This window comes from Pongo pygmaeus, chromosome 5 (assembly GCF_028885625.2).
Source record: "Pongo pygmaeus isolate AG05252 chromosome 5, NHGRI_mPonPyg2-v2.0_pri, whole genome shotgun sequence".
Taxonomy (NCBI): Eukaryota; Metazoa; Chordata; class Mammalia; order Primates; family Hominidae; genus Pongo; species Pongo pygmaeus.
Window position 1 is genome coordinate 72397498 of NC_072378.2, and position 13983 is coordinate 72411480.

The following is a 13983-nucleotide window of genomic DNA, read 5'->3' on the forward strand; positions in this document are numbered from 1 at the left end:
TGGAGCAAAGTAGGTGGTAACTCCAAGCCTTGCAGGTTCATAAAGCCCAAGGCATATTAGTGAAGGCATTAGATTTTTCTCCCGGGAGATGCTTTTTTCTCTCTGAATTCTCTACTCAGGCAGCATTACAAAGGACTGTAACTTGATGTGAAACTACTGCACAAGTACTTTCTGTCCCCTAAGGGGCCCAAACAAAACAATTCACAAGGCAGATGGTTAGCCAAGATTCACTCAACTTCTACAGGATAAGGTCAGTTCATGGATGACTGGAAAAATGTTTCATTCCAGATTTTAAAACCAATTAAAAATTCGTTTTGTTCCAATTTCAGAAGCAATGCCAACGTATCTCTGGCCTCCATGCGAAAAAGAAAGCTTTTTCCCAGATGTCTGCTGCCTTTTGATAGCTGTTTTCAGCTATGGATACATCAACACATCTTAGTCCTTTAGTCTTTCTCTTCCTGTCTCAGGTCCTTGCAGGTCTTGATATAATATGTAGTTCTAAAAATGGTGTTATGTTATCTATAATCTTACTTGCCTTTGGACGTATCAATAGTGACCTTAAAAATTTAGTATGATGCCTGGCGCAGTCACTCCTGCCTGTAATCCCAGCCCTTTGGAAGGCTGAGGAAGGCAGATCACTTGAGCCCAGGAGTTTAAGACCAGCCTGGGATGGAAAGACCTGTCTCTACAAAAATTTAAAAATTAGCTGGGCATGGTGGCATACACCTGTAGTCCCAGCTACTCAGAAGGCTGAAACTGGAGGATCACTTGAGCCCAGGAGTTTGAGGCTGCAGTGAGCCATGTTCCTGCCACTACACTCCAGCCTAAGTAAAAAGAGTAAGACCCTGTCTCAAAAAAATACTAGTATGACATGGTTTAGGCATAATTGCAGTTTTGTTAACCCTTCAGACCTTTTCTTTATTTAGATATTTTACCTCTAGTAAATTAATTGCTTTGGAAGAAAATTTCATGGGTAAATATATAATGAATCCCCATTAGAACAAAGTCTAGATTTGTACTTACAGTTAGGATAATTATGAATTTTTTTAGTCTTTTATTAAATGTACATGTTTGAACCCATGTTCCAGCTGAATGGATGTTATAGTGAAGCATGTTCAAATGTGGCTTATCAGTATGAGGTCAGTAAAATTTAACCTACACAAAGGAATCAAACATCAACTTCCTGAAGGCAGCAAGCTGTACCAGATGACTGTTGAGACTATTTCTAGGCCTGTTCAACAGGTTCATAAAAATGCTTGATGTAACTGGTAAAATACTAAAGTGAACACTGTAGTCCCCTTGTTCAACCTAATTTACTGTGACAAAATGAAAAAAGAAATAGCATCTCTTATCTGCCCATGATAACTGTTCTGAATGGGTGTTTGGAAATATAGCTAAAACCTCTCAAAACTTCATGTATTTGTAAGATTTGATTACTCTGAACATGCCAAGTACACACCCAAATATGTTTAGAAGTGTTGAGCATTCGAGAAAAGAACATAGAAAAGATTGTGGTAGACTGGCTGTGCCTTCAACCTGGGAAATGCTTTCTGTAAGCACACCAATGTTTTTCTTTCCAGTTGGAAACACACTGAAGCTGCTAGAGTGGTCAGCTAACAAGCCCCATGTACTGTTGCACCCTATTAACAAAGGCCCAATTGATAGAGGTTTTATGGGCTAATTACTGAAGATTTTAGCATGTCCCCTTCTGAACTGCCCACCTTCCTTACCCCCGCACTCTAGCCAAAACCAAGAGCATTTCAAAAGCCCACTGATTTCACAAATCCTAAAATCATTACGTATTTGTGTTTGGAAAACATATTTTAAACAATTGTAACATAAGGGAAGAAATAAATCTATTTAATTTTTTTAATTAGGTACTTTCTTTCATTACTACTGTATATTGATTTATCTCTGCTTGGTTTTAAGCATTTGCTTTGAAAATTAGTAAAAATCTTATCTAGAATATAAAATTCTTCCTCATATCTGTATGTTCAATTTTTATCTCTCCCCTAAGACTCTTCTGTCATAATAACATTCTATAGCTATGAGCACTAATTGCTGTATTGCTGATGTGAATTGTCAAGTGTGTTTTGGGATGACCACCCAAGCTGCCCTTCATTTACCCGGACTGGCTGCTTTATGATTTCTCTATGTGAAAACACAAAACACTCACCCAATAACATCGGCATAAAGAATTTGTGAATAACCTCTAAGACTGATTTCATAGTCATTCTTTTTTCTAGCTTTCACTACTGACCTACCCAAAAATTGCAAATAGACCAAAGGCTGAAACTCGGATCACAATAATGAGCCTGATGTGTCAGGAAGCCAACAAATTACTTCTCACAGTGGCTTTTTTTAGATTCCTTGGTGACGCTTTCCAAAGGCAGATATAACAGGGCCATATTTTTCAGTCTTGCAGGGAGTCTCAGTGAGAAAATACCAGCCTGTTGTTAGTCTTGGATCTGTATTTGATGCTAAGTGTAAGTTGATTTCTTATTGTTATTTTAACAGTTTATTTTCAGTGTAATTATTTCCATAAGAGGACAAAAGAGACATAAAATAAAATTTTATTTTATCTTATGTGGATAAAATAAAATTGAAGCCTTTATTAAAATCAACCACATGGCTGAGACTACTCTAATATATCTATGATTTCATCTTATTAAAAGGCAACTTAAGTTGCTAATGTGTTCAAAAGTTAGATGACAGACTCCCAAAACTGCCACTGTGTTCTAAATTGATTTGAGACATCATTTTTCTGTTTCTCTGTCTTCTCTATCCTTTGTTCTAAGAGACTTACTCTTCAATGGCATTATTTTCTATACCTTCTACTCCCTTTTCCCCTTTAGTAGAAATTATATTATTTCACTTATTTTCTGTTAGTCATACACTCTTCTGCAACTTTTTACTTCTAAGTGTTCAAACTCCCTTAGTGCACATAGATTCCTTCCATGTGATTAACTGGACCATCTGAGGACAATTAAAACCTGTTGGATTGGCTGATCACAAAACATTAAAACAATTTTAATCCCTCTAGTTAATAGTAGCTGATATTTATTGAGAACTACTATATATTAGGTACTACTATAAGCGCTTTATAAATATGGTCTTATTTAATTCTACGTAAGTACTATAATGTCCTTATTTATTTTATTTTATTTTATTTTACTTTACTTTATTTTATTTTATTTTATCTTATTTTATTTTTTGAGGCAGAGTTTCCCTCTATCACCCAGGCTGGAGTCCAGTGGCACAGTCTCAGCTCACTGCAACCTCCGCCTCCTGGGTTCAAGCCATTCTCATGCCTCAGCCTCCCGAGTAGCTGGGACTACAGGCACATGCCACCACACCCAGCTAATTTTTGCATTTTTAGTAGAGATAGGATTTCACCATGTTCAGGCTGGTCTTGAACTCCTGGCCTCAAGTGATCCACCTGCCTCAGCTTCCCAAAGTGCTTGTATTACAGGTGTGAGCCACCATGCCTGGCCTTTATAATGTCCTATTTTATAGATGAGGAAGTAAGACAAGACTGAAGACTTTATAGATGAGGAAGTAAGACAAACTTAAAAAGATGATAGGTGAAAGAACCTGGATTTATTTCTCATGATTTCACTCTAGAAAAATATACATACCCAACTGGAAAATTGTCTTTACTGTTTATTAGCATTTTAAAATTAAATTTAATTGAACCTTATCTGTTGTCATCAACTTGTAAACAGAAGAACATGATACTATTATGCTTATTATTAGTAATTCAAGATCTTTAAAGAAAAGCCAGGCTTTATAGAACATTAATTGCAGTATCAGCCTTAATTATATCAACTAAATTATGTTACCTATTGCTGCTCTCTAACCTGAATGGGAAATTAGGACCTAAAATAGACTTACTTACCTGTATCAAACTTGCATATGCTCTTGAGTTGATGTTATCATGAGGCTCCCTGTGTATTTCCAAATTGGAGACATCTGGAGAGTAAGTAACGTTACTCGCAGGAATACCTTCAAATGTTTTTTAACATTAATAAACTATTAGTAATTTAGGTAATTGTTGACCTGGTACACAAACTTGAAAGTTGAACTTACAAGGTAGCTTGATTAGCTGATATGGTTGGACCACATGAAGAAAATTTATTTCCAAAGAGGAAAATGAATAAGGATTATTTCCCACTCTTTCTATAAACTTTAGTAGAGCACTATGATATACTGTATTAACATTCTGTACTATCACATGTTACATAAGAAAATTCATTCACAGACAGGGTATTTATTATGTGTCAAACACAATCTTAAGTATAAAGGATTCAAAAGCGACTAAAACATGGTCCCTGCCTGTAAGAATAGAATCTCCTGTGCCCTTAGAGAATGGCAAAACTTAAAGGAGGTATACTATAATTATGGTGTTACAGAGCAAAGGTGATGGAAATTGAAGTAGTCCTAGAAAGAAGGCTATAGAATATCATGAATGATTGTATAAAACAAAGAAGCAAAGGACTACCCCCAGGTTTTCAAATTATGTTTGAGTCATCCACCGAACATTTATACAATTTCTACCATGTCCAAGCATGCTTATGGATGCTGGAGAGGCTGTATGGCACCAAATGGACAAGGTCTTCCTTCTTATAGAGATAATATTCAAGTGGACAAAGAAAAACAATACACAAATATGTTTTTGAAAAACAAGATAATGTCAGCTACAGATAAGCACAATGAAGAAAATAAAACAGAAAGAGTAGAGGCTACCTTAGCTTGGGTGGTCTGAGAAAGTCTTTCTAAGTAGTTGACACTTGAGTTGACCTGAATATTAAGAAGAAGCCAGCCATGAGAAGGTTTAGACACAGATCTTTCCAGGCCAGGGAATAGTAATTGCAAGGATTATTAACAATTGATGAGCTTGGGTTGTACAAGGTGGAGACATAAGGTCTTGTGGCTGGAGCTCAATGAGCAGTGGGGAGAATAGCAGAAGGTGATAGGGGAGACAGGCAGAGGTCACACCCTGAAGGCCATGTAGGCTCTGCTACCCTGAATCAAGGTTCCTTCTAAAGACAGGCCACCAGGCAAAGGTCCAACGGGTTGCTGGCAGGCCTAATATGAATACTATTATGAGGCCTATTATGAATACTGAATATGAACAGCATTCTGAATATGAACAGCAACATTAATCAGGCAACAAAAAGTATGGCTGTTTAATGCCCTGGGTTTTTTAGTCATCTATGCCTGTTGGAACTTCATATCAGCAATATACAAATTATTACCCATTCTGAAAAATATAAACATAAGTTTATAAGGAAATAATCCTTTGAATTTTCTGTTTCCTATATTTCTGCCCTTAGAAACATAAAATTTTACATTGTTTTTTAAAATGTTATTTTTCTATGAGGAACTGGAATTAGAATGTGATGGAAACTTTTTTACAGCCCCAGTGGTATCACCAGTAAGCAATTCCTAAGATCCTCCTTGCCAAAGGACTCTGTTCCATACTCTTAGTTATGATGATTGCAGTGCAGAATTATTTCATTAAAGATTGTTTATTTCTTTTGCGAAATTGTCCCTTTTTGCCTTGAGATGTTATCTGAAACTGTATGATCAATAAGAAGCATTAAACTGTCACTATGGGGTAAATTTTCAAAGTGGTGCCTGCAATTTGCCAGTATGAGTCCCATTAACTTCAGTGGAAGTCCTGCAGTTAAACCCCTGCACATGGCTTTGAAAATGTTCTACAGTTTGTCTTTGTGGTGCCTTTTTTATTTTTAATAAATATCACAGAGCAACTCAGTGCATAGTTGATTGCAGTATTTAAGAATATGGATAATGTACTATGCAGGAGGAGACTTTTAAAATTAGATTTTAAAGCTTCATTTCTATTAAGAGTCACAACAATAATATAAATATATCTTTAGTTCTTCAAAGAGCACCTTTCTATAAAGGAATTTGAAGCTCAATTAGAATATAGAGCTTATAAAGCAGCACCATGTCTCTCTGAGACATTGTTTATTTCACTCTATAGACAGAAAAGTCGAGGCACTGTGAAGTGAGGGTGCTTTGTCCTTAGCCCATAAATCAGCAGTAAAGCTAGGAATAGCATGCTGGCCTCCCAATAGCCCATTGCTCTAAAGCACTGCCTCTTGTTAGAGTCAAATTTAATTATAGTATAATCTGTTTAATCTACATGTGGAGAAATAATGAAGGAGCAGGAAAAATGAATTTCTTAACAGATCAGTGGAAAACCATATTACATAGATTAGCAACTGTCTTTTCAAGATCCATATTTTCAGCATGTACTAGATGGTGTCTGATGCCATGAAAGCAAATATTCTAATTCCACTGGCCAGAACTGGCAAAGAACTTCTTATTTTCCTCGCTTTGAAACATAAGTAAAGGGGTTCCACTTGAAAATTAATAAGCCATGTGATATGATTCGATTCCTGTCCCCAAATCTCCCTCCTTCTAGGGGCCATTGTCTAAAGTCTAAAAGAAAACAGACCAGGCACAGTGGCTCATGCCTGTAATCCCAGCACTTTAAAGGGAGAGCAAGGTAGAAGGATCACTTGAGCCTAGGAGTTCAAAATCATCAACCTGGGCAACGTAATGAGACCCTATCTCTACAAAAAAAAAAAAAAAAAAAAAAACAAAACTGTAATAGCTGGGTGGAACACACTGGTAGTCTCAGCTACTCAGGAGGCTGATAGGAGAAGGTAACTTCTGCCTAGGAGTTCAAGGCTGCAGTGAACTATGATTGTACCACTGTACTGCAGCCTGGGCCACAGAGTAAGACAGAGAGAGAGACAGAGAGACAAAGAGAAAGGAAGGAAGGAAAGAAGGAAGGAGGGAAGGAAGGAAGGAAAGAAGGAAGGAGGGAAGGAAGGAAGGAAAGAAGGAAGGAGGGAAGGAAGGAAGGAAGGAAGGGAAGAAGGAAGGGAAGGAGGGATGGAGGGAGGGAGGGAAAGAAAGGAAAGAAAATAGATGTAACTATTATCAAAGATGTTCAATTTTTTATTTTGGAATAACTTTAGACTTACTTAGAAGTTGCAAAAATACTACAGAATTTCCATGTTCAAATGTGCTCTTTACCTAACTTTCCCCAAAATATTTTACCTACGTATACTGCAATTATCAAAACTAGGATATGAATACATACTATTAACTATATTCTTTATTTGAATTTCACCAGTTTTTACATGCGCTCAATTTTTATATACACTCCTATAAAATTTTCTCACATGTATATATGCATTTAACCACCACCACAATCAAAATACAGAACTTTTCCATCACCCTAAATAAACTTGGAATGATATACTTTATATTATTCCTCTACAGGTACTCCCTCTCTTCAATCCTAACCCCTGGGAACCACTATATCTGTTCTGTTTCACTATAATTTTGTCATTTTTATAATGTTACATAAATGAAATTATAAAGTAGTAATCTTTTGAAATTGGCTTTTTCTTACACAGTATGATGCTCTTGAGATCCATCCAAGTGCATCAATAGTGCATTCCTGTTTATTGCTTAATAGAATTCCATGATCTAGATGTAACACAATTTGTATATTCACTTACCTAATCAAGGTCATTTGGGCTGCTTCTAGTTTTTGGCTATTACAAATAAGGCAGCTATGTACATTCATGTGTAGGTTTGTGTATGAACATAAGTTTTTATTTCTCTAGGGTCATATAGTGCTGGTTCACCTTTATCAGAAACTGCCAAACTATTTCCTTTTAAAATATAGAAATGCCAATGCGAACACGTGCATGGAGGTCAGCAGCCCCACCCCCTGCCCCACGCTGCCACTGCTGCCAGTGTGAACATATGCATGGAGGCTGGCAGCCCCACGCTCACCACTAGCCTGCCCCCGCACTGACACTGCTACCAGCATGAGCTTGCACATGGAGGCCGGCAGCCCCATGGCCACCAGCACTCTGCCCCAGTTGATGAGCATTCACCCCACCACACTGCCACTTGCTCTTGGCACTGCTCTTGGCACTTACAAATGAGCACAGATCCTGCTGCCACCACCCCAACAAAGTGGTTTGGCTGGCACCACCCATCAGAGTATTGTGGCCAGAGGTTCAGGAACACCTCAGCCCCTCCACTGCAGCAGTTTCCTAACATCAAGGGGCCAGAGAACAAAGTCAGAGATCCAGTAACAGCCTCCCAAAGTTGCAGCATGCAGCCCAAAAGTTCTGAGCTGAGCCTTGCCCCCTAAATTCTTCCAGAAATGAAGCCAGTCAACTGAACCCACCTTATATGAGATTCAAACCTTCCAGGGCATCAAAGAAGATAGAGGCAAAAAAAAAAAACCTATCCAAAGGACAGCAATTTCAAAGACTGAAGGAAAATCAGCCCACACAGATGATAAAGAACCAGTGCAAGAGCTCTGGCAACTCAAAAGTCAGAGTGCTTTCTTACCTCCAAACAACTGTAGTACTTCCCCAGCAATGGTTCTTAAACAGGCTGAAATGACAAAAACAGAAATCAGAATGTGGATAGGAACAGAGATCACTGAGATTCAGGAGACAGTGAAAACCTAATCCAGGGATTCTAAGGAATACAACAAAGTGATACAGGAGATGAAAGATGAAATGGCCACTTTAAGAAAGAACAGAACTGATCTGATAGAGCTGAAAAACTCACTTCAAGAATTCCAGAATACAATCACAAATATAACAGCAGAATCGATCAAGCTGAGGAAAGAATCTCAGAGCTTGAATATCGCTTCTCTGAAATAACTCAGTCAGACAAAAATAAAGAAAAAAAGATTAAAGAAGAATGAACAAAATCTCCAAAGTAAGGGATTATGTAAAGACACCAAATCTATGACTCACTGATGTCCCTGAAAGAGAGGGAGAGAAAGCAAGCAACTTGGAGAACATATTTCAGGATATCATCCATGAAAATTCCCCCAACTTCACTAGAGAGGCCAACATTCAAATTCAGAAAATGCAGAGAACCCTTGTGAGATACTACACAAATAACCACCCCCAAGACACATACTTGTCAGATTCTCTAAGGTCAAAATGAAACAAAAAATGTTAACAGCAGCTAAAGAGAAGGGGCAGGCCACCTCCCAAGGAAACCCCATCAGGCTAACAGCACACCTTTCAGCAGAAACTCTATAAGCCAGCAGAGATTGAGGACCTATATTCAGCATTATTAAAGAAAAGAAATTCCAAACAAGAATTTCATATCCAGCCAAACTAAGCTTCATGAGTGAAGGAGAAATAAGATTCTTTTCAGGCAAGCAAATGCTAAGGGAATTCATTACCATCAGACCTGCCTTATAAGAGGTCCTAAAGAGAGTGTTAAATATGGAAAGGAAAAATTATTACTGGCAACTACAAAAACGTGCTTAAGTACATACACCATTGATGCCAAAAAGCAACCACACAAACAGATCTGCATAATAACCAACTAACAACACAAAACAGGATTTGATCCTTCAAATCCACACATATCAATATTAACCTTAAATGTAAATGGGCTAAATGCCCAATTAAAAGGCACAGAGTGGCAAGTTGGACAAAGAAGCAAGACCCAACAGTATGCTGTCTTGAATAGACCCATTTCACATGCAGTGACACACATAGGATAAAACTAAAGGGATGGAGAAAAATCTACCAAGCAAATGGAAAACAGAAAAAAGCAGGAGTTGCTATTCTACGTTCAAACAAAACAGACTTTAAACCAACAAAAATCAAAAAAGATAAAGAAAGGCATTACATAATGGTAAAGGGTTCACCTCAAAAGGCCAGACTTAACTATCCTGAATAGATATGCATCCAAAACAGGAGCACCCAAATTCATAGAGCAAGTTTTTAGAGACCCACAAAGAGATTTAGATAACCACACAATAATAGTGGGAGACTTTAACATCCCACTGGCAGTATTAGACAGGTCACTGAGGCAGAAAACTAACAAAGAAATTCAGGACCGGAATTTGACACTTGACCAAATAGACCTAATAGACATCTACAGAAATCTCCACCCAAAAACAAGAGTGTATATATTCTTCTCGTCTGCACATGGCCCATAATCTAAAATTGACCAATCAGCCATAAAACAATCCTTAGCAAATAAAAAAAAAATCATACCAACCACACTCTCAGACTACAGTGCAATAAATATAGAAATTAATGGAAATTAACCTGCTTCTGAATGACTTTGGGGTAAACAATGAAATTAAGGCAGAAATCCAGAAATTATTTGAAACTAATTAGAACAAAGATACTACATACCAGAATCTCTGGGACACAGCTAAAGCAATATTAAGAGGGAAGTTTATAGGGCTGAATGCCTACATCAAAAAGTTAGAAAGATTTTAAGTTAACAACTGAACATCACACCTAGAGGAAACAGAGAAACAAGAGCAGATCAACCCCAAAGCTAGTAGAACACAAGAAATTAAAATCAGAGCTAAACTGAAGGAAATTGAGACACAAAAAAACCTACAGAAGATCAATGAATCCAGGACTTGGTTCTTTGAAAGAATAAATAAGATAGATAAAACGCTAGCTAGACTAATAAGGAAAAAAAGAGAGAAGATCAAAATAAACACAATCAGAAATGACAAAGGGATGTTACCACCTACCCCACAAAAATTTTAAAAACCCTCAGAGACTACTAAAAACACCTCTATGCGCACAAGCTAGAAAACCTAGAAGAAATGGATAAATTCCTTGAAACATACAACCTTCCAAGATTGAACCAGGAAGAAATTGAATCCTGGGCAGAGACCAATAATGAGTTCCAAAATTGAATCAGTAATAAAAAGCCTACCAACCAGAAAAAGCCCGGGACCAGAGGGATTTACAGCTGAATATTACAAGAAGTATAAAGAAAAGCTGGTACCATTCCTACTGAAACTATTCCAAAAAACAGAGGAGGAGGGACTCCTCCCTAACTCATTCTATGAAACCAGCATCATCCTGATACCAAAACCTGGCAGGGACACAACAACAACAAAAAAACAAAACTTCAGGCCAAATCCTTGATGAACATAGATGCAAAAATTCTCAATAAAATCCTAGTGAAATGAATCCAGCAGCACTTCAAAAAGCTAATCCACCACTATCAAGGAGGCTTCGTCCCTGGGACACAAGTTTGGTTCAACATACACAAATGAATAAATGTGATTCATCACATATACAGAATTAAAAACAAAAACCACATGATCATCTCAATAAATGCAGAAAAGCCTTTTGGTAAAGTTCAACATCCCTTCATGTTAAAAACCCTCAACAAACTAGGCATTGAAGGAACATACTTCAAAATAATAAGAGCCATCTATGAGAAACCCACAGCCAACATCATATTGAATGGGCAAAAGCAGGAAGCATTCTTATTAAACACCAGAACAAAACAAGGATGTCCTCTCTTACCAGTCCTTTTCAACATAGTACTGGAAGTCCTAGCCAGAGCAATCAGGCAAGAGAAAGATATAAAAGCCATCTGAATAGAGGGGAAGTCAAACTGTCCCTGATTCCAGTCAGTATGATTCTATGCCTAGAAAACCCCATAATCTCTGCTCCAAAGCTCCTTGATTTGATAAACAACTTCAGCAAAGCTTCAGGATACAAAGTCAATGTACAAAAATCAGTAGAATCCCTATGCACCAACAACATCCAAGTTGAGAGCCAAATCAAGAATGCTATCCCCCAAGCCTGCCACCATGGCCACCAACAAACTGGTGCAGATCCGGCACAGTGAGAGTGCGTGGAACCTGGAGAACCACTTCAGCGGCTGGTACAATGCCGTCCTGAGCCTGGCGGGCCATGAGCAGGCACTGCAAGATGCTGGCTATGAGTTTGACATCTGCTTCACCTCAGTGCAGAAGAGAGTGATCCCGACCTTCTGGACAGTGCTAGATGCCATTGATCAGATGTAGCTGCCAATAGTGAGGACTTGGCTCCTCAATGAGCAGCACTATGGGGCTCTAACCGGTCTCAATAAAGCAGAAACTGCTGCAAAATATGGTGAGGCCCAGGTGAAGATCTGCAGGCGCTCCTATGATGTCCCACCACCTCTAATGGAGCCCTACCATCCTTTCTACAGCGACATCGGTAAGGATCACAGGTATGCAGACTTCACAGAAAATCACCTACCCTCCTGTGAGAGTCTGAAGGACACTATTGCCAGAGCTCTGCTCTTCTGGAATGAAGAAATATTTCCCCAGATCAAGGAGGGGAAACGGGTACTGATTGCAGCCCATGGCAACAGCCTCTGGGGCATTGTCAAGCATCTGAAGGGTCTCTCTGAAGAGGCTATCATGGAGCTCAACCTGCCAACTGGCATTCCCGTTGTCTATGAATTGGACAAGAACTTGAAGCCCATCAAGCCCACGCAGTTCCTGGGGGATGAAGAGACCATGTGCAAAGCCATGGAAGTTGTGGCTACCCAGGGCAAAGCCAAGAAGTGAAGGCCAGCAAACAGGCACCCTCCCTGCCCATTGCATCCATCTGCCCCTCCCTCCTGCGCATGTCACACTGACCACATCTATAGACATCTTGAGTTGCAGCTGCAGATGGGGACTGGTGGCTCCCATTTTCATTTTAGCCATTTTGTCTTCTGCACCCACTCCCTTCATACATTCTAGTCAGAATAGCACTTCTAGGGCACAGGTTCTCAGTCTAAGCTGTGGAAAAGCCCCCCTTATCCAAGAGAGTTCAAAGGTAGCAACTTGGGTTTTTGCAAGTGCTTTGTTTACTAAGGACTTGTGAGGAGGAACCATGCTGAGTTACGACCAATGAGGAGAAGCAAGAGAGCCTGTCTGCCCCCAGGAGCTAGTCCTGTGCTTGTCTGTAGTCAGGCCACTGCCTGGGGGCTCTAGTCATCCCAGTGGAAGATGAATGTAACCTGCATGGTGATGTGACAACTGTTTCCTCCCTGACCCCAGAGGAACTGGCTCTAGAAGGTTGGGATCAATCCTGAATTTAGTTTATGTGTTACATTTACTTTTATTTTTAAAAAAAGTATAGTGTATATAAATAATACAGAACAATAACCCTTCTAAGAGTTTCTCGTGGTGGTTGAAATAGTCCCACATGTGGTCATCAGAAAATAAGCCATTCCTCATACCAATATGGGATAAGCTCCTTGACCTCTGAGGGGCAGGAGTGCTTCATGCTGTGTGTTTTAGAATCCCTCTCTGCCTTGTTTCATGGCAGTGAAATGCCTCTTGGTCCTCTCCAAGTGTGTTTTTCACTGATTTCTGAATCATGTTGTAGTTGCTTGGCCCTGCCACATAGGTCTAGTGTTCATTTGCGCATAACTGTATTAAATCCTTTTTCCAGATCAGTATAATAAAGGAGTGATGTGCAATAAAAAAAAAAAGAATGCCATCCCATGCACACCAGTTAGAATGGTGATCATTAAAAAGTCAGGAAACAACAGGTGCTGGAGAGGATGTGGAGAAATAGGAACATTTTTACACTGTTAGTGGCACTGTAAACTAGTTCAACCATTGTGGAAGACAGTGTGGCGATTCCTCAAGGATCTAGAACTAGAAATACCATTTGACCCAGCCATCCCATTACTGGGTATATACTCAAAGGATTATAAATCATGCTGCTATAAAGACACATGCACATGTATGTTTATTGCAGCACTATTCACAATAGCAAAGACTTGGAACCAACCCAAAAGTCCATCAATGATAGACTGGATTAAGAAAATGTGGCACATATACACCATGGAACACTATGCAGCCATAAAAAAGGATGAGTTCATGTCCTTTGTAGGGACATGGATGAAGCTGGAAACCATCATTCTGAGCAAACTATCACAAGGACAGAAAACCAAACACTGCATGTTCTCACTCATAGGTGGGAATTGAACAACGAGAACACTTGGATGCAGGGTGGGGAACATCACACACCGGGGCCCGTCATGGGGTGGGGGGAAGGGGGGAGGGATAGCATTAGGAGATATACCTAATGTAAACGACAAGTTAATGGGTGCAGCACACCAACATGGCACATG

At 39.1% G+C, this 13983-nt stretch overlaps 1 protein-coding gene and 1 pseudogene across 3 annotated transcripts in view; both read left to right on the forward strand.

Moving 5' to 3' along the window:
- Positions 1–13983, forward strand: part of KCNQ5 (potassium voltage-gated channel subfamily Q member 5) — a 592520-nt gene that overhangs the window by 432937 nt on the left and 145600 nt on the right. The gene's annotated exons all lie outside the window — the stretch shown is intronic.
- On the forward strand, positions 11675–12421 carry LOC129037968 (phosphoglycerate mutase 1-like; annotated as a pseudogene).